Source organism: Salmo trutta, chromosome 3 (assembly GCF_901001165.1).
Source record: "Salmo trutta chromosome 3, fSalTru1.1, whole genome shotgun sequence".
Classification (NCBI taxonomy): Eukaryota; Metazoa; Chordata; class Actinopteri; order Salmoniformes; family Salmonidae; genus Salmo; species Salmo trutta.
In genome coordinates this window covers 36360085-36382747 of record NC_042959.1, presented here as the reverse complement: position 1 = coordinate 36382747, position 22663 = coordinate 36360085, and the positions used below count along the sequence as shown (strand labels likewise).

Here is a 22663-nt window from a genome sequence, read left to right as displayed (position 1 = left end):
ATGCGCAATCGAGAGCATCCTGTCTGGCTGTACGGCAACTGCACCGCCCTTAACCGCAAGGCTCCAGAGGGTGGTGTGGTCTGCACAACGCATCACGGGGGCAAACTACCTGCCCTCCATGACACCTACAGCACCCGATGTCACAGGAAGGCCAAGAAGATCATCAAGTACAACAACCACCCGAGACACTGCCTGTTCACACCGCTATCATCCAGAAGGCGAGGTCAGTACAGGTGCATCAAAGCTGGGACCGAGAGATTGAAAAACTGATTCTATCTCAAGGCCATCAGACTGCTAAACAGCTATCACTAACTCAGAGAGGCTGCTGCCTTCATTGAGACCCAATCACTGGACACTTTAATAAATGGATCACTAGGCACTTTAAACAATGGCACTTTAATAATGTTTACATATCTTACATTACTCAGAGCACATGTATATACTGTATTTCATACCATCTATTACACCTTGCCTATGCCGCTCGGCCATCGCTCATCCATATACTTATATGTACATATTCTCATTCACCCCTTTAGATTTGTGTGTATTAGGTAGTTGGGGAATTTGTTAGATTACTTGTTAGATATTACTGCACTGTCGGAATTAGAAGCACAAGCATTTCGCTACACTCGCATCAACATCTGCTAATCATGTGTATGTGACCAATAAAATTTGATTTGATTTAATTGAAATTGGGATCAAAAGGGGGTAAAAAAAAATAATAATCAGACTTTCATATTAGCGAGAAATAATTTTCTACAAACCAAAAGGTTAAATTGATACATACCATGTTAGGGTTTGTGTCCCCACACAGCCATGTCCCCATGTTACAGCGCTTGTTTACGGAAAACAAATGAAAGACAAGAGGTAACCTGTGCTAATTAGCTATCTAGCATGCTCCGAACACCTGTGTGTAAGTGTAACTCGGGAAGTGTAGCGCAAGTGTAGTTTCGTCAGATGGAGGGATCCAAAGCTGTATGGATCTGGGCAAAAATGCAACAGTAAGTGTAGCTTTTTTATTTGAAGGATTAATTCTCGCCGATGAAAGATAAGGGCCTTATGTTTCGAAAGCCATATTGCAAAAGATGATTATTGACATTTCTCAATGTTAAAACACAGCGGCGGGATTGTAGTTCACATGAGCCAGTCGTGGGCGAAGCTAATGGCTGAATATGGCTGTAGGGAGAAGGCAGAGTTTGGGCGCTCATGCCTTCCCTTGATCTGGGTGAATAACAAGTTCAATTTTATTAAATAGTTTGGGGCATGACCTCGTCTCCAAGGGATGCTCCTCGGAGCCAGATGATAATGACAGGTAGCCCTATGCTGGGCAGCTGGCATCGAAAACCCTCCGCTGTGCGAAAGGAGTTCCAATGATGGGCCTTAAAGGTTATTATGCTGGTGGTGGGGAGGTGGATGGCTGTCGACAACTGTTGCTGAAAAACAGAAAGTGAACATGATTTACGCCCATTGGTTGAGAGAGAGGAATGTGATACTTGCAAGAGTGAGCCCATAGGTTGAACAACAACCATGAGGAAGGTGCTTTATTGTGCTTATAGGCTATGAGGTAAATAGATTAATGATATTCCGTAAGTGGCTCATAGGAAAGGAGAGAAGAAGCAAGATGCTATGCTGATGATACGTCTGTATTCATTCCCACTATGCCTGTATAACTGGAAACAAAGTGAATTATGTTCTGCTTACCTGATGAAGGTAGACCTTTCCTGTAGTCAAATTACCTTTGTGGCTTCATGGGTGGAACGTTATTCATATTTTTTCATAATTAACATTATTTCAAAAAACCTGCCGAAAATCCGATGTTCTGTCAAACAGTTTTGTTATATTTCAATCTTCTGTGATTTTTGTTGTTTATTTTACCTTTATTTAACTAGGCAAGTCAGTTAAGAACAAATTCTTATTTTCAAGGACAGCCTAGGAAGAGTGGGTTAACTGCCTTGTTTAAGGGGCTGAAAGACAGATTTTTACCTTGTCAGCTCGGGGATTCAATCTTGCAACCTTTCAGTTACTAGTCCAACGCTCTAACTCTAACCACTAGGCTACCTGCCGCTGTGATGTACAGTATCAGTCAAAAGTTTGGACACACCTACTCATTCAAGGTTTTTTTTTTTTTTTAGTATTTTCTACATTGTAGAATGAAATTACACATGGAAAATCTTGTTTGTTCGACTTATTCAACATTTATATGTGTGTGTGTGTGTGTGTGTTTATTTATGCAGGTGCAACCCAACAAGCACAAAACGTACTTGGCAGCAACTGAAGACGAAATATACTTCAAACAGGTAAGCTAGAATTTCATTACAAGCAATTGTGATGTTGTTTAGCCTACCCTACCTAATTAAACAGCATTCAGTGGCTACATTCAACATGTCACATGTTTAAGTAGTTAGTGAAATTTTCTAAGCAATATTTTTTTCATTTTTCAGCCATTCCAACACTGCCAGTATTTAATATTGTCTATTTGAAAGTAACACCTAAATGCCTTTATACATACAAGTCTCCAGATTTGTGCTTGCTGGACATGTTCAAATTTGACCTCCGTTAGAGCCAATAGAAAAAATGATGGTTGCATATTGTGTCTCTGACTGTTCTTCCATCTCGTGCGTCATCGGGGTGGTCAGGATCGTTATCAGGGTTGTTCACTGGTTGAGTAGGACATTGTTCTCCTCTAATTGTGACATTGTTGTAGAGAATCACACATGCCATAATAATGTCACATGCCCTTTCTGGGGTGACCATGAGCCTTCGAAGGCACTGGAACCAGGCCTTGAGCATCCCAATGGTCATCTCTACCCTGGCTCGTGTCCTGCAGTGAGCCAAGTTATAACGTTGCTGCGGGCCGGGCTCAGGATCAGGGTAAGGGGTCAGAAAATAGGGCTGGCAGCTCTGTCACCGAGCAGGTAACCATTGAACTCACCTATGATAATATGAGGATTCAGTTTACATTTTCAGTTGCAATAGGAGGAAACCAAATATTGATTATAATAGGACATAGCTATAGATATAAACTCACAACGGGCAAATCTAGCGCTCAGTGTACACTCACGAAAAATGCGCTAGTCATGCACAGACCCAGGCCACTTTGCTTCCACGTTGCTGATGATGTGGGCTGCATCACATATGATCTTCACAGTGCAGAACAGTAATTAGCTGGAGTAGATGTATTGTGAAGTATTTTCATTTGGAATGATAAAGGCTACTCTTTAGGCCTACCTGCACATTAGTGCTGTGGAAAGACCTCCTTTTCATTTACTTGAGGAGCTGTGATAGGAATATGAGTGCCATCTATGCAGCCAATCATACCTGGAAACTTAAAAATATTTCAAATTAACTGATTAGTGCGTCAAGCGTCAAGCGTCATACTAAATAAATAAATTATTGCTTAGAATGATACCTGCAATTCTTCCTTGATGAGTCTTGTGGGTCTGTGACTTGAGAACACCACAAAAGTGTACAGTAAACGTTTCAGGGCAAGAGTCACATTTCTGACAGCCTGACAGACTGTTGCCTTGGAAATATGCTCAGCGTCACCAATGTTATATAGAAAACTCCCGTTGGCAAAAAAACCCCAAAGTGCAACACAAAGAATTTGTTCCCAACTAAGAGCATGTCCACGATGTGTCATATGAACGATATGAGGGCTGAGAATATTGATCGATTGTGCAGAAAAACAGAAACAGATAATCATCAGGGAATCATAAAACATCCAAGCAGGGTCTGATTACCCTCTCCCGACTGAGATTTCTGCGGAGTATTTGTGCTTCAGTATCAACTGGCTCTTCAAGAAAAGGACACTCCATGTGTGACACCTCCATCAGTCTGCAGGTTTCAGCTAAAGAGGAGGAGAAACTCCGGGTTAGTTGAAGAAAACCTGCCACTGGCCTGTGAATGAAAAACAGGAGACAGAATGTTATAGTGTAACAGATGAAGAGAGTGAGTAGCAGAGTGGGGTTGGGCATGAATTTACAGTATATTTGCATAAAGAATGAGAAAGTATTGAGTTTAAGTGCAAGCTATTATGATAGTACCCCTGGAACCCAATTTAGAATGCTTAAAGGGGAAGTTCACCCAAAAACACTTCTGGCCTCTTTATAACACTTACCTGGTCTTCCATCAGTACCCCAGACTGTTTTTAGGTCCATTGCCTGAGTATTCAGATGTACGTAGGTAATAAGCTGATTCTTTCCCCGCCTTCTCCATTGAAGCCCTATGCAACGTCAAAGTCCATCATAAATACCTCCCAAACAGGTATCCCATGATCGCAATAGTCCTTGTAATGACTTTCTCTGCACAATTTTTCAGCTAACTTATTTCAGTAGGCAAGTTGACAAATTGTTTCATATTGAAATTCAGGAAGAATATTAATGCCCGTCGAGAGTCAGTATCTGGGACTTCCGAGGTGGGCGTGGTTGAAGGATGTAATAAATTTTCTGTTCTCACTCCCTCACATTATTTGTTGCCCTCGTCAAAAGCAATTAAAGAATGTCAGATCGAGAAAGAAAAGGAAATTGGAGACCTGCCTTATTTTCAGAATGGTACTGTTGTGCCATATCGCTTTGAGCCGGAGTATACTGAAGCTGAGTTGTTCCATTTGCGGGCTGACGGAGAGAAAAGAAAAACACTGAGCAAGCAGATGTCGAGGAAACACATGCTCTTCCCAGAACGCACAGTGACTGATGTGGCTGTTGCGGAAGATGCCTACTGTCAATAGACAGTTAATGTCCTGGCTGTCGAGAATGGGACAAGGAGGTAGAACATCAGAATGACGATGCAGGTAGAACATCAGACTCACGATGCAGCAGAAGATGGCATGTGTGTAACTAAACACTCCGATTTCTTGTCTCATCAATCCTGGTGTGCTGGAGACTCTTCAGAATGCCCAGGATCAAGTAGAAACGACGTGCCAAACCTGACGGTCCAAATGGGAAGCTCTCTGAAGAGTAAATGTTTTGGCTAATATTACTCACGGGATATTTATATTACTCTAAGATGAAAATTAATAGCCTACCTAATGACACCATTCCAACTGTATTTTTGAGTATCCTGCCTACACCCCATAATGTAACTGGCTACTGTAGTCCCCTTCAAGTTTGTCTGACAATGATGTCATGCTGGCTACGTAAACAGTGTCTAGAACAAGTGGATGCGCTATAGAAATAGAATGTGATGGGATCTGCACTTCACAATCTGGCTCTACATAAACAATAATTTATATTAACAAACAGTGTAAGAAGTAAGAACTCCATAGTGGTAGTAAAGAAAAACATGTTGCTTGCATCTGCAAGTCTAGCTTTTATACCAATAATATCCTAATTAGCCTGTATACCCACACACAAGAGGAAGAAAAAGCTACATTGGATTCCAGGAAGTTGAGGATGCTCATTGCATCTTATACGAACAACTTGTTTTTTATTATTATTTGTAACTCTTACCATTTTCTCCCCAATTTCGTCTTATCCAATTGGTAGTTACAGTCTTGTCTCGTCGCTGCAACTGCCGTAAGGACTCAGGAGAGGCGACGGTCGAGAGCCATGCGTCCTCCGAAACACAACCCAACCAAGCAGCACTGCTTCTTGACACAATGCCCACTTAACCCGGAAGACAGCCGCACCAATGTGTTGGAGGAAACACTGTGCACCTGGCGACCATCTCAGCATGCACTGCCCCTGGCCCGCCACAGGAGTCGCTAGTGCGTGATGGGACAAGGACATCCCTGTCGGCCAAACCCTCCCCTAACCCGGAAGACGCTGGGCCGATTGCACACCGCCCCATGGGTCTCCCGGGTAGCAGCCGGCTGCGACAGAGCCTGGACTCGAACCCAGAAACTCTAGTCGCACAGCTAGCACTACAATGCAGTGCCTTAGACCACTGCGCCACTCGGGAGGCCCATTTACATTCGGACACCCGGACCCGACATCACCTCCAACACCCAAAATAAAACACTCCCTGATGCTTCCCTTTGTTAAGTCGTCATTCTGTAACGATGTACGCTGAGAGTCAGGAAGCAAGTTCAGGGAGTGAATAGATTTAATTAATAAATGAACAAAACAAGAAACATGAACAACGCACCAACATGAAACAGCAACAATGATGACTGGGGAAGAAACCAAAGGGAGTGACATATAAAGGGCAGGTAATCAAGGAGGTGATGGAGTCCAGGTGAGTGTCATTATGTGCGTAATGCTGGTGACAGGTGTCGCCATAACGAGCAGCCTGGTGACCTAGAGGCCGGAGAGGGAGCACACGTGACAATGCCTAAAGTGACGAGTTAAAGGCAATAGGTCTACTGAGCTCAAAGCATGAAATATAAAAATATTGAATTGCTGACATATCAATTGATAAAATGCCTGATGTTGCAAATCACCACTTAATGTAAAATATGAGTGGCTAGCTTATAGACTTTAGGAAACATGTTTGATTTTTATATGATACCAATCCATGATTGCTGGCGATGGAGTGTCAGCGAGGCCATTCGATAAACTGCTTATTTTCACCTTAGTTTGAATCTACGCCTATGCAACCATATAGCTGCGAACAGCACAACAGAAATCGGCCTGCGCAGACCAGTGGACGGGAGTTAAATACACGGCGGTGTAATTTAAGTGATAATGAAAAGCCAGTGTTTGGAGGATATTGGCACGGGTGTTGTTAGCCCCGAGACAAAGTCAAGGGCTGGCAAACCTTGCTAATATCTCCTCCAAACACCGGCTTCGAGGGCAATATCACTTTTATACAATAGGTTATTTTTGGAAGCTACATTAAATAGTACCCGCAAAAAGGATTAAGGTGGGCAAAAGAACACAGACACTGGACAGAGGAACTCTGCCTCAAAGGCCAGCATCCCAAAGTCACCTCTTCACTGTTGGCGTTGAGACTGGTGTTTTGCAGGTACAATTTAATGAAGCTGCCAGTTGAGGACTTGTGAGGCGTCTGTTTCTCAAACTAGACACTATAATGTACTTGTCCTCTTGCTCAGTTGTGCAGTGGGGCCTCCCGCTCCTCTTTCTATTCTAGTTAGAGCCAGTTTGCGCTGTTCTATACGAGATCTTCAGTTTCTTGGCAATTTCTCGCATGGAACAGCCTTCATTTCTCAGAACAAGAATAGACTGACGAGTTTCAGAAGAAAGGCCATTTTGAGCCTGTAATCGAACCCACAAATGCTGATGCTCCAGACACTCAACTAGTCTTAAGAAGGCCGGTTTTATTGCTTCTTTAATCAGAACAACAGTTTTCAGTTGTGCTAACATAATTGCAAAAGGGTTTTCTAATGATCAATTAGCCTTTTAAAATGATCAACTTGAAATAGCTAACACAACGTGCCATTGGAACACAGGAGTGATGGTTGCTGATAATGGGCCTCTGTACACCTATGTAGATATTCCATTAAAAATATCGGAAGTTTCCAGCTACAATAGTCATTTATAACATTAACAACGTCTACACTGTATTTCTGTTATTTTAATGGACAAAAACTTTTGAACGGTAGTGTATATATAAATATTTTTGGGGGAGGGGGCTTGCCTGTTTTGCATGTTATTTTGGCACATATCAGTGTGCAAACAATATTTAAAAAAAAAAAAATATATATATATATATATATATACACAGTGAGGGGGAAAAAGTATTTGATCCCCTGCTGATTTTGTACGTTTGCCCACTGACAAAGAAATGATCAGTCTATAATTGTAATGGTAGGTTTATTTGAACAGTGAGAGACAGAATAACAACAAAAAAATCCAGAAAAACGCATGTCAAAAATGTTATAAAATGATTTGCATTTTAATGAGGGAAATACAGTGGGGGAAAAAGTATTTGATCCTCTGCTGATTTTGTATGTTTGCCCGCTGACAAAGAGAAGATCAGTCTATAATTGTAATGGTAGGTTTATTTCAACAGTGAGAGACAGAATAACAACAAAAAAATACAGAAAAACGCATGCCAAATATTTTAAAAATTGATTTACATTTTAATGAGGGAAATAAGTATTTGACCCCCTCTCAATCAGAAAGATTTCTGGCTCCCAGGTGTCTTTCATACAGGTAACGAGCTGAGATTAGGAGCACACTCTTAAAGGGAGTGCTCCTAACCGCAGCTTGTCACCTGTAAAAAAGACACCTGTCCACAGAAGCAATCAATCAATCAGATTCCATACTCTCCACCATGGCCAAGACCAAAGAGCTCTCCAAGGATGTCAGGGACAAGATTGTAGACCTACACAAGGCTGGAATGGGCTACAAAACCATCGCCAAGCAGCTTGGTGAGAAGGTGACAACATTTGGTGAGATTATTCGCAAATGGAAGAAACACAAAAGAACTGTCAATATCCCTCGGCCTGGGGCTCCATGCAAGATCTCACCTCGTGGAGTTGCAATGATCATGAGAACGGTGAGGAATCAGCCCAGAACTACACGGGAGAATCTTGTCAATGATCTCAAGGCAGCTGGGACCATTGTCACCAAGAAAACAATTGGTAACACTACGCCGTGAAGGACTGAAATCCTGCAGCGCCCGCAAGGTCCCCCTGCTCAAGAATACATATATATGCCCGTCTGAAGTTTGCCAATGAACATCTGAATGACTCAGAGGACAACTGGTGAAAGTGTTGTGGTCAGATGAGACCAAAATGGAGCTCTTTGACAACTCGCTGTGTTTGGAGGAGGAGGAATGCTGCCTATAACCCCAACAACACCATCTCCACCATCAAACATGGAGGTGGAAACATTATGCTTTAGGGGTGTTTTTCTGCTAAGGGGACAGGACAACTTCACCGCATCAAAGGGACGATGGACGGGGCCATGTACCGTCAAATCTTGGGTGAGAACCTCCTTCCCTCAGCCAGGGCATTGAAAATTGGTCGTGGATGGGTATTCCAGCATGACAATGACCCAAAACACACGGCCAAGGCAACAAAGGAGTGGCTCAAGAAGAAGCACATTAAGGTCCTGGAGTGGCCTAGCCAGTCTCCAGACCTTAATCCCATAGAAAATCTGTGGAGGGAGCTGAAGGTTTGAGTTGCCAAACGTCAGCCTCAAAACCTTAATGACTTGGAGAAGATCTGCAAAGAGGAGTGGGACAAAATCCCTCCTGAGATGTGTGCAAACCTGGTGGCCAACTACAAGAAACGTCTGACCTCTGTGATTGCCAACACGGGTTTTGCCACCAAGTACTAAGTCATGTTTTGCAGGGGGGTCAAATACTTATTTCCCTCATTAAAATGCAAATCATTTTATAACATTTTTGACAGGCGTTTTTCTGGATTTTTTGTTGTTATTCTGTCTCTCACTGTTCAAATAAACCTACTATTAAAATTATAGACTGATCATTTCTTTGTCAGTGGGCAAACGTACAAAATCAGCAGGGGATCAAGTACTTTTTTCCTTCACTGTATATATATCATTTATTAAAATATATAATTTATTAAAATAAGCTACATACACACAGGGTCTCTTTGTTGTTTTCTTGAGTAAGGCAGCTCCAAAATGCAGGTGTTTCAGCCTAGCTCAGTGCTTTCTGTGATGGTGGAGCGAGCCAGCAAAAAATAGGAGCATTGCGCCGTGATTGGCTCAGTGTTCTGTCACTCATGGGGACACTACGTCATCGCCAAGTTTACGTCCTTAGTAAGGGTAGACATCCATAATTTCAGCCCTTTGGGTTCTGCCATAGTTATATTACAAGTGCCCTTCCAAGAAGGCTCAAGGTCATTGGTCACAGATAAAATGATATCAATTATATGTGCAGTAGCTTTGATTGGACTGATCATGTCAACATCTTACTTTCAAAGTCTTAGCTAGCAGTCGTCATCATGAATCAAGTCGACAATCTACTGGCAAATCCTTTTTAATCCATATGAAGAGAAATAATGAAGAGAAATTATAGATAAAATGTATCGGTGGTCATCGGCCATTAGACATAAAGTTTACACAACAAGTTGGAAATCGCAAATTCAACAATGAGTAGTTTGGAAGGAATCAGTGGCTAACTGCAAGCATTGCAAAGCAACCAGTATCCTGATATTCAATGGAGTGTCTGTGTGTTTTTTGTTGTTGTTGAGTTCCCACCATAAATCCAGAGAATACCAGACTTTGATGACAAAATTTGCCCACAAAGAACCGCCGCGTCACCTTCATGTTTAAGTGAGCACATCACAAGCCAAGATGAGTCCAAAAATGTCTTGTATGCTGCTGCATAAATTATGTAATATGCAAGAGAGATATGTATACTGTAGCTAAGAAAGTAATACTAAGTGTATGTTGTGTAGTAAGCTGTTAGTAGCCCATGTGCATCACCCTAATAATTTGGTATATTTTCACCTCTTAATTTCGCCTAACGTTACTGTTCTGATTCAGTGGTGCTGCACATGTAGCCTATAACCTGTTTTTGAGAAATGTCACCATCTAATATTGTAAGAGGTTTCATTGTCTGCTTATATGCCCCCTTTATTTATCCTACGGTTCTGACTTGGTGTACAGGGAAAATACTGTAAGAGCAGCCCATTTTCTGCATTGTGTCGCTGTACATTTCAAAAGTGCGTAATACATAAACTCAGCAAAAGAAGAAACGTCCCTTTTTCAGGACCCTGTCTTTGAAAGATAATAATCGTAAAAATCCAAATAACTTCGCAGATCTTCATTGTAAAGGGTTTAAACACTCTTTCCCATGCTTGTTCAATGAACCATAAACAATGAATGAACATGCACCTGTGGAACGGTCGTTAAGACACTAACAGCTTACAGACGGTAGGCAATTAAGGTTACAGTTATGAAAACTTAGGACACTAAAGAGGCCTTTCTACTGACACTGAAAAACACCAAAAGAAAGATGCCTAGTGTCCCTGCTCATCTGCATGAACGTGCGGTAGGCATGCTGCATGGAGGCATGAGGACTGCAGATGTGGCCAGGGCAATAAATTGCTATGTCCGTACTGTGAGACCCCTAAGACAGAGCTACAGGGACACAGGATGGACAGCTGATATTCCTCGAAGTGGCAGACCACGTATAACAACACCTGCAAAGGATCGGCACATCAGAACATCACACCTGCTCGACAGGTACAGGATGGCAACAACAACTGCCTGAGTTACACCAGGAATGCACAATCCCTCCATCAGTGCTCAGACTGTACGCAGTAAGCTGAGAGAGGCTGGACTGAGGGCTTGTAGGCCTGTTCTAAGGCAGGTCCTCACCAGACATCACCGGCAACAACGTCGCCTATGGGCACAAACCCACCGTCGCTGGACCTGACAGGACTGGCAAAGGAATGAGCGTTACACCGAGGCCTGTACTCTGGAACGGGATTGATTTGGAGGTGGAGGGTCCATCATGGTCTGGGGAAGTGTGTCACAGCATCATCGGACTGAGCTTGTTGTCATTGCAGGCAATCTCAACGCTGTGCGTTATAGGGAAGACATCCTCCTCCCTCATGTGGTACCCTTCCTGCAGGCTCATCCTGACATGACCCTCCAGCATGACAATGCCACCAGCCATACTGCTCGTTCTGTGCGTGATTTCCTGCAAGACAGGAATGTTAGTGTTCTGCCATGGCCAGCGAACAGCCCGGATCTCAACCCCATTGAGCTCGCAGAGGGCGCACGTTAACTGTTAATGGCATTCAAAACGTTGAAGAACAATAAGTTAGTTCTAAGGTGAGAGTGCGGGAAGCACATGTTCTTTATCAGAGTATAAATACAATACTGAGTAATAATCAATTATGATTATTTCACCAACGAAACATTACATCATGATGGGGAATATGAATTCAGATTTTAAGAAAGCCCATGCAGTTGAGTTCCTCATTTATAGCCTTGAGAGACTGGGTAAAATGTGCATTAACGATAAATCCAACCAGATCTGATAGCTGAAGTGAATGATATTAACATTGGACGTGAATTGACGGCTAACCACTGCCGCAAACTTAAAGTAATTATCAAGCTCTCTTCTCCTGGGGTTAATCATGGAGCAAACATTGCAGCAAATACTAAGTGCTACCACAAACTATGCGATGAAAAGGATATGCTGTAGCTTGGGATCAGAATTTTTAAAGATGTCTGATAGCCTCCAGCACAATTTCCCCTGTCTCTGGAGAAGCCGATTGGAGCCTTTTCTTCCCTCTGGGAGAAACAACCTATTCTCCCAGCAAAGGGATACCATCGTCTAGGAAATGCAGAGATGAGCAGATTAGGCTACATTCATGGTCGGTTAGGAGGAGCTTGTGCTGGAAATGCGGGGAACCACTGATGTCCTCAGCTGGGATTCTCCAAAGTTGAGCATCGGGAAATGGCCCACTTGCCTCATGTGATTCTCTGACTTCTTTTGGGGAAACCTAGTCCTGAAGGAATCGCCTGAATCGCCTGGGATAGGATGTAGATCGATCGCTGGGAAAAAGACATATCCTCTCCCTCTGGGATTTCTGGATTTCTGCATCTGACATGACTTAAACAACACCGAAAGCAGGGACCTCATTCGACAACTGTTGCTGAAAAGAAGCAAGTGAGAGAACATGGGTAAATTGACTTATAAATACCTCACAAGATGTACACCCATTGGTTGAGAGAGAGCAAGGTGAAAATTGCAAAAGTGAGCCCATAGGTTGAACAGCAAGCAAGAGGAATGTGCGTTATTGTGCTTATAGGCTATGAGGTAAATAGGTGAATGACATTCTGTACGTGACTCACAGGAAAGGAAAGAAGAAGCAAGACACAATGCTGCTGATACGTCTGTATTCATTCCCACTATGCCTAAATTGTCACTCCTGCTCCCGCTTCACCTCTTTGGAGTTCGAAGGTGCCAGGCTCCCCAGCGTTATGCGCTCCTGCCACCATCATTATGCACACCTGCTTTCCCCCATCACGCGCATCAGCGATTATTGGACTCACCTGGACTCAATAACCTCTGTCATTACCTCCCCTATATCTGTCTGGTTCCCTGCTCTGTTCCCTGCTTCAGCATTATTTGTCGTTTGTCGTTGTTTACCCATGTGCTGACGTTGGTCCTGGTTTGTTACCTGTCTGTTCCCGAATAAATGTTGACTCCCCGTACCTGCTTCTCATCTCCGGCACCGGCCCTTACACATATAGTAGAAAACAAAGTGAATTATGTTCTGCTTACTTGATTAAGTTAATCGAGCATTCAGACCAGCCTTCCTGTTTGAACTTTAGTAAACTACATTTGAACTTTTTCATAAGACTTCAATGTCAGCTAAGAGCCTATGGGCCGACCATAAAATCAACACACTGAACAAGGATCCATTTTATTAAAAGCCATTTATTCAAGTCAGTTTCTTTTCAATTTGCAATTGATGGGACCAGAATCCTGTAAACTGGCCAGTAAACAAATATGTACCATTGGTCTGCCTGCTTTAGGGTGACAGACATTTACACACACTTCACTGAAAACACTGCACTGAAACAACTACCATGGATGCCTTCTGACCCTACAGGACTGCACAGTGTGGCATGGAATGGGTAGGTAGGTGTAGGTACCCCATTCATAGATCCTAACTGCTTTAGAGCTTACTGACGATAGTATCTTCTGACTGGAAGAGTTTTGTTAAGAGCACCGACGCTTGCTCTAAATATGAAAACGCATAGCTTGCGGTACGATTTTGTTAACATAAGGAAAATATATTTTATATCAGCGAGAAATCATTTTCAAAAAACAAAAGGTTAAATTACTACACACCTCTATAAGGTTTGGGTTCCCGCACGGCCATATTTCCAATTGTACAGATCTTGTGTACGGAAAACAGAAGGAAGACAGAGTGGACTACCTGTTCTAATTAGCTATCTGCATCGCCAAACACCTGTGTGTAAATGGAGACGAACTACACAAACGGGTTGTCACTGAAAAATACTTTGGCTGCAACTGTGTTCATAAAACCGGTTAAAACAGTGTTCAGTAAGTGTGCATTTTGCATTTGTGAAGTTTTTTTTTAACGTGATATAAAAGAGAGGGATTTATGTTTCTAGAACCATACCGCAATTGAGAATGAATTCACGTTCTGATGTAGTATTTGGCTGTTTTGGCTTACGGAGACAATTTGCCTTTAAACAGAACATGTAAGGTCCTTGGACTATAAGGAGTAACGTTAGGCTCCTTTCATCCATTAATGGGGCTAGGGTGCAGGTAATTGGATAGGGAAAGAATTCAATAATAAAAAAATATTGGTTCTGCAATGAAAATCCAATAAATTCAATAATGTTGAAAATCTGGATGTGTGAAGACAAATTATTTTATATATTTTTTAGAATAAATAGGGAATTTTTTAAGAAAAGTGAAAGGGTGCATATACATGTGTCCTGTTACTGTAGAATGCTAGCTAATGAGTCTATCTGAGAAAATGTAAATTGTAGTGACAGAGAGCAACCTTTGGTTAAATGTAGTCCATATATAGTAAAGGTTGCTATCTGCCAATGAGGGGCCATGTAGACACAAACAGAAGCAGGAAGAGAGTTTAAGACAGTGATGTGTGAATATTAGGAAGTAGTCATTTTGTTTGGTTTCTTGGTCCTTGACACACACACACATGTGTGCATAGATACACAGTCACACACCCAGACTCAAACCCTCACATGGCTCCTCATCTCTCCATTTTCGTCCTCCTCATCATTTTTTCCAGACTATCAGGTAATGGAAACATGTTTCTATGAAGTGATGAAGTCTCATGGTTCCTTTCAGTTTGCTTACTTGAAGTCAGAGACATGTTGTTCAGACATTATTTGCATAGGGCTTTAGCATGTATTTTACTGTATTTTACTGAGCAGCTCTATGTTCAGTTGTTGTTCATGGTTAATTGTCACTGTCGAAAAAAAGTTTATGTACTGAGAAAAACACTTTTCTTTATTGAGATAAAATTGAAATAACTTTTGTTTCGTCTCTCAAAGAAAAACATTCTATTAAATAAATATTATATACATACATACATATATGTCCCTCACAAAAAGGACACCATAACATGTAATGTAATATATATATATATATATATATATATATATATAATATATGTTATGGTGTCCTTTTTGTGAGGGACATATATTTAGGATGTTGTCTACAGATGCTGGTCATTTGGGGTCTGTGCAGACAGGAGGCTCCATCACCATCCCATGTCTCTATTATCAACATTTTGAAAGCTTGGGACTGTATGTAAGGTTCTATCTGCAAAAAGATGATTCTGAGATAATTGCCTTTAAAGTTCTGAACGCTCATTGGTTTGAATGGTGGCAGCAATTCTTTGCTTCTATTCTTTTGAACTTAACAACATGAATTGGGTTATTTGGAGTACTGAACATTAAACAGAACAAGGCTATGTCAATAACTCAATTTTGACAAAATTGCAGATAGAACCCTACAGTCCCAAATTCTCAATTTCTTACTTTTACTTTTATTATAATTTCTTACATTACTTGTATTATTTATTTTCTATAGTAAGCACTGCCCATCCTAGATGTGAAAGAGTATTGTTCCAACTTCCCACTTCTGAAAAACAGTTTGATATCTGAAGTTTCTCCAAATCTAACTGAAGTCATTTTTCTAAGTATCACCCTGAAAATAATAGACCTATATTTCATGCTTTACTTCCTCACATAGACACCAGTTTGTGAAAAACAATCATTTGTTTCCTCTACAGTAATGTCAATGCCATCCACCGAAGACACCGAAGACTCATACTTAATATCAGCGTACAGCAGATATAGATCTGAAGACGCCATTAGGTGAGTGTGCATAAACAATCAGACATTGTGTCCATGATTTAATATGGGATTAATAATAGGGTCGTTTTATTTCAGCATGCCATGACACCCACCATCTCAGATTGTTCTGCAATTGTTTCTGTAGTTAGAAACAGATAAAATTAGCAATCCTACAACATTATTTTGATGAAATATTATTTGATCTCTGAGAAATTAAGCTCGTTTATTTCACCCAAATCGACCATTTTAAATTCACAGGATGTATATAATATTCAATAAATATAGTACCTAACATCTATTTTGGACCAAAACAATGAGTAAGGCATGAGGAATTGAAAAGAAATGGTCAAAAACCACCCACAGATCCCCCACATGCCATGCAAATCCCAACCCAAGACCGGGTATACAGTATCAGCTCTCTATGTTTGACACCACAGGAGGTTGGTGGCACCTTAATTGGGGAGGACAGGCTCGTGGTTAGCGTCGTTCCGGACATTATTATGAGCTGTCCTCCCCTCAGCAGCCTCCTGTGTTTGGAGCAGTATGGAATTGCGGTTTCTTCATCCTATGTAATGTATTTTCAGTGAATTTAGTTATGTTTTCTTTAACCCTGTTCAGAGAAATTAGCAGTTGAAGTTGTTAGGTTTATGTCCCATCCTACGTCCTGATATTACCAGGTTCTGACCACTAGATGGTGCTGTCCCTGCTGTTATTGTAATATATTTTTTAAGAATACCCCCTCTCGATGTTCACCCAAATTACAAAATTACATTTGGTTTCCTTACCCTGTAAGCAGTCTATGGACAAGGTATGACAGCAACCCATGCTTTGGGTTTGGTTTACCTGGCCACGGTTTCAAATGCTATCTATATGGTACCTATATTATTATTATTATTTGTACCGATATTAGCATTTTCGCGCTTCATATCCAAATCTTCTATAAGTAACATCATTGAATGAATTACTCAATCAATTTTTTTATAATTTAGGATGATTTGAAAGTGTGTCCCCTATCCGCTTCAAACATTTTGTTGAAGTGGTGTTTGCTGAAGTGTCCTCAAAAAGCAATGTTATTCTTTTACAGATTACTCTACAGATTGGAGCGAACACTCTTCTACCTGATGAAAATTGTTAATGCAGTGCTCCTTCTCCTGTGCACCATCATTGCTGTGGTGAATTTCAAGGTTAACCGACTTCGAGGTGAAATTCAGGAATGTTAGAAACCAGACAGGTCTCTCTGGTGAGAACAGATGTTGTGTGACCATACAATTGTGTTTTAAGTTCCATTATTCACCAGCGAGATGTTTTTTGTTTTGTTACAGCCAAACATTTATTTCAATCGGAATGTTTTATTCATTTGTTTTACTGGTGATTGAAGCTAAAACTACACTGTGTGCACAATTATTAGGCAAGTGAGTATTCTGATCTTATCATTATTTCGATGCACATTTTCCAACTCCAAACCATATAAACTTGAATGCTTATTGGATTTAATCATTTTCAGGTGATATGTATTTGTGCGATGAGGGAGGGTGTGGCGAAAGTGAATAACACCTTATATCAAGGTGTGTATAATTATTAGGCAGCTTCATTACCTCAGGTAAAATGGGCCACAAAATGTATTTAACTGACACTGAAAAGTCAAAAATTGTAAAATGCCTTTCAGACGGATGCAACACTCTTGAAATAGCTAAACTATTGAGGCGTGACCACCGGACAATCAAAAGTTTTGTTGTGAATAGTCAACTTTGGCGCAAAAAACCCATGGAGAAGAAAATGCGCAAATTAACTGCAAAAGACTTGAGAATAATTAAACGTCAAGCTACCAGGAACCCATTATCCTCCAGTGCCACCGTATTCCAGAACTGCAACCTACCTGGAGAGTCCAGAAGTACAAGGTGTCAAGTGCTCAGAGACATGGCCAAGGTCAAAAAGGCTGAAACACGACCACCACTGAATAAGATTCAAAGTTGAAGCGTCAAGATTGGGCAAAGAAATACCTGAAGGCAGATTTTTCAAAGGTTTTATGGACAGATGAAATGAGAGTGACTCTTGATGGACCAGATGGATGGGCCCGTGGCTGGATCAATAATGAACACAGGGCACCACTTCGAGTCAGGAGCCAGCAAGGTGGAGGAGGGGTACTGGTATGGGCTGCTATCATTAAGGATGAGGTAGTTGGACCTTTTCAGATTGAAGATGGTCTGAAACTCAACTCCCAAACCTACTGGCAGTTTCTGGAAGATACTTTCTTCAAGCAGTGGTACAGGAAGAAGTCCTCAGCATTCAAGAAGGCCATGATCTTCATGCAGGACAATGCTCCATCACATGCAAGTACTCCACTGCTTGGCTAGCCAGCAAGGGTCTCAAAGATGCCTGAATCATGACCTGGCCCTCTTCCTCACCTGACTTAAATCAATAAGCTGTAGAGCAAAAAAAAAAATTGTAAGTCTCTTTTTTTTCCTCCAAAATATAATGTTTCCACATGGTTTTATTTCTTGGTCTACATAATATTACTGGTCCGCAGAAATATACGAACAAACTGATTTTTTGTTTTGTTTTGCTCTTTTGTCACTGATTTAACTCAATTACCAGTGTTGAATTGTTTTGAATGACTAATTACCACTGTTAACCTACATAAATGGAACACATGCATATTTTGCTAATAAAACATTTTAAAGACACTTTAGGCTACTCATGTCCCTTTACATTAGGTTATATTAGAGTTTGATGTGAAAAAAGAGGAGAGAAGAGCATATATAACCACCATGCAATGTTATTTGTCAGCCAAACAGAACAAATCCGGGATGCTGGCCTTCTAGGCAGAGTTGCAAAGAAAAAGCCATATCTTAGACTGGCCAATAAAAATAAAATATTAAGATGGGCAAAAGAACACAGACACTGGACAGAGGAACTCTGCCTCAAAGGCCAGCATCCCGGAGTCGCCTCTTCACTGTTGACATTGAGACTGGTGTATTGCGAGTACTATTTAATGAAGCTGCCATTTGAGGACTTGTGAGGCGTCTGTTTCTCAAATTAGACACTCTGTTGTACTTGTCCTCTTGCTCAGGTGTGCACCGCGGCCTCCCACTCCTCTTTCTATTCTGGTTAAAGCCAGTTTGCTCTGTTCTGTGAAGGGGTTAGTACACAGCGTTGTACGAGATCTTTAGTTTCTTGGCAATTTCTTGCATAGAATAGCCTTAATTTCTCAGAACAAGAATATATTGACGAGTTTCAGAAGAATGGTCTTTGTTTCTGGCCGTCTTGAGCCTGTAATCGAACCCACAAATGCTGATGCTCCAGATACTCAACTATTCTAAAGAAGGCCAGTTTTATTGTTTCTTTAATCAGAACAACAGTTTTCAGCTGTGCTAACATAATTGCAAAAGGGTTTTCTAATGATCAATTAGCCTTTTAAAATGAAACTTGAAATAGCTAACACAAAGTGCCATTTGAACACAGGAGTGATGGTTGCTGATAATGGGCCTCTGTACGCCTATGTAGACATTCCATAGAAATCTGCCGTGTCCAGCTACAATAGTCATTTACAACATTAACAATGTCTACACTGTATTTCTGATCAATTTGTTGTTGTTTGAAGGGACAGAAAATTTGCTTTTCTTTCAAAAACAAGGACATTTCTAAGTGACCCCAACCTTTTGACCGGTAGTGTAGTTTTACATAGCCTATTTTAGAATCAGACAGTTTAGAAAAGTAGAAATGTTTTCTGTTCTTATGGGTATCTACAACTTCAAGAAGTACAGCACCATTGAAGTACAGTAAAACTCCCTGTACAATATACCATGTGCACACCAATGGTTTACCTGGACATACTGGTACCGCAGCTCCTTCACTCTGTCACTATTCCTCTCAAATGGCAACTTGTAGAGTTGTTTCATAGTCATTCGATTTTTTTTCAAAACTCTGTCTATAGTGGAAATGCTGACAGAATTGATATTTGCGAAGATATTGTTGTCATTTATGATTGCACTTTGGATCTCTCTTAGCCTGATGGAATTGTTGGCTATGAACATCTTGCAAATTTATTGTTCTTGCTGATGGCTGAATACTGCTGCTCTATCACCAGCATGAGGTCGTTGTGCAGTCCTATATATGACATGTAGAATTCACAAATAGATCATGTTACATATAGTACATTGTATTCAAATTGTGCTTTATTACAGTATATTCCTCATACATATCATACAGTACATTGTGATTTTCAGACTTGCATTTACCTTTACAATTGTTGCTGTATTGTTGTGAATGAAATGCTGGAACAAAAGTAAAGAACGAGTACATATTTACCTATTATCCGTACAGAATGTTTGCACAATTGATGTGGACCTGTTTACATTAGGCTGTACTCTCCGACCAGCCACTGGTTTATGACATGGTCCACAATCGTGGCTCTGATTTCATCAGGAAATCTTATTCTTTGCCTTCTAACTCTTCCTCTATTATGTCTTCACCTGACACCACCACCACGCATCCTTACACATCTTCTTTCTCTTGTAAGGGGTGCGTAATCGGTGGCAGGGAAGTCAGACGCAGGAGAGCCGAACTTGGTAATAGCCGGAGCAGTTTAATAGCAAAACCCACGGCATCAAAAATAACAAGATAATTGGGTACAAAACCCGTCGCGCACCAAACAACACGTGTACAAGCACTTACACTAAACAATACCGCACAAAGACATGGGGGGGGGGGGGGGGACAGAGGGTTAAATACACAACACTTAATGAGGGGAATGAGAACCAGGTGTGTAGGAAAATGAGACAAAACAATGTCGGTGGAAGTCGTGACATCTCTTCCACGAGCATGTAGCTGCTCTTCAGGGTTGTGATGTTCCTCCATGTTCACAAACGGCAGTGATTGTGCTGTGGGCAAGCTCCGTATATATGCTTCCAAACTTGATTGGTAAAGATTGTGATTCCTATTTCATTACGATGTCACCTGGCAGGTAATTTGCAAATTTAGCAGACATCACAAACATTCCATGTCATAGATATTTATGGAATATACATGTACGTATGTCTGACAGATTTTGATAATTGAATGGATCATTTTGCATGCGATGGCTCACACGAGGAGAGAATGTTTAGAAGTTGTGAAGAGCATGACAATTTCACTGAGAACCAACTCAGCAGTTTTGATCAGCAAGCCATGTGTGTGTAGTTATTGTGCAAATTGTAGACACTTGTATTTACTCTTTTGCACATGTGCCAAAACACGTGCAATTTGCTTAAATGAATAAGAAATTCAAATCTGGTATGAACAAGAAACTAATTGCTCAGAGATTTGAACTTATTGTTTTGAAAAAACACTATCTTTCGAAAATTGAGCCGAAGCGATTGAGAAAAACTGTAATATGGCTGGTACACCAACCACATCTGTGAGTATGTATGTGTGTCCATTTTAAAGTGAGAAATGAGAGGCTGAAACTGTGTGTGGTGTTACTTTCGCCTGCATGGCTGTCCAGTGCTGCCTTCTGTGGTTGTCAGAGATGAGAGGGGCAGAGTTCACAGGATGTTACAGAAAAAACTCTGTGTGTTTGCGCGGCTCTGTTTTAACTAGTTAGGAAAGGGGAGAAATTATGGGGACAGAGGACGCAGTATATAACAGCTGAAATTGTGTTGTGTTACCTTCGCCTGCATGGCTGTCCAGTGCTGCTGCCTGTGTCAGTCAGTCTCACTATTGTTCATATGCTCGGTCTTATCTGGGGAGGAGAGGAAAGAGATGAGAGGCCAGAGTTCACAGGATGTAACAGCAGAAACGGTATGTGTGTGTTGTATGAGGAACAGTGACAAAGGAAATAACAAGAAACAGTTAGGTCATACTTAACAGAATAGTACTTACTATCATAAATCCAACTCAATGAAAGGGGTCGTACTTGGAACAGAAACCAACTTGACGGTTGTTAAACATCGTTATTAAGCCCATGTATGCTGTATTACTAATAGGCTGTCAACTCAGTCACATGTGTAATGAATAGCCTATGTAGTGATATACTATTAAACATGTTACAAAAAAAACACAACTTCCTTTTTCTTTTTATTAAATATCTTTTCTCTCTATGCTGAAATAAAAAAGCGCGTCTTATTAGTCTGAACCATTCGAATGGCCTCATTGAAGTGTCAAAAATGGAGGATAATAATGGCGACGGAGGGGATGGCTGCCGTTTTACAGGCTCCTAACAATCTGTGCTATTTTGTGTGTTTTTTCACATTATTTGTAACTTATTTTGTACATAATGTTGCTGCACCGTCTCTTATGACCAAAAAGAGCTTCGGGATATCAGAACAGCAATTTCCCACCTCGAACTGGACAAAGATTTTTTCTTTAAGGATATAGGATATACTGCTTCTCTGAGACCAGGCCCAAATCTCTGTCATTCACGTGAAGAAAAGATGGAAATACATGGGCGGAGATACTCAAATCCGTTTGACCTAATTTCTACCAACATGTCACATGTGCAACCAGAGGAAAAAAAACAAGAGACCACCTTTACTCCACACACAGAGACGCATACGAAGCTCTCCCTCGCCCTCCATTTGGCAAATCTGACCATAATTCTATCCTCCTGATACCTGCTTACAAGCAAAAACTAAAGCAGACAGTACCAGTGACTCGCCCAATAGGGAAATAATCAGATGATGCAGATGCTACGCTTCAGGACTGTTTTTCTGGGATTCAACCAATGGCATTGAGGAGTATATCACTTCAGTCACCAGCTTCATCAATAAGTGCATCAACGACGTCGTCCCCACAGTGATCGTACGTACATATCCCAAACAGAAACCATGGATTACATCCGTACTGAACTAAAGGCTAGAGATGCCGCTTTCAAAGACGCTTATCCAGACGCTTATAAGAAATACCGCTACGCGGGACAGACAAACCATAAAACAGGCAAAGCCTCAATACAGGACTAAGATTGAATCCTACTACACCGGCTCTGA

General features: G+C 41.1%; 1 long non-coding RNA gene across 2 annotated transcripts; it reads left to right on the top strand.

Moving 5' to 3' along the window:
* The first annotated feature begins 189 nt into the window (after nt 1–189).
* On the top strand, nt 190–17160 carry LOC115174557 (uncharacterized). 2 transcript variants are annotated; one of them, XR_003871801.1, is made up of 4 exons: nt 190–223; nt 2235–2297; nt 15638–15722; nt 16786–17160. It is a non-coding gene; the product is annotated as an uncharacterized LOC115174557 (long non-coding RNA). The 2 variants fall into 2 exon arrangements; XR_003871800.1 differs by lacking the exons at nt 190–223; nt 2235–2297 and adding an exon at nt 14378–14637.
* The last annotated feature ends 5503 nt before the right edge of the window (nt 17161–22663 follow it).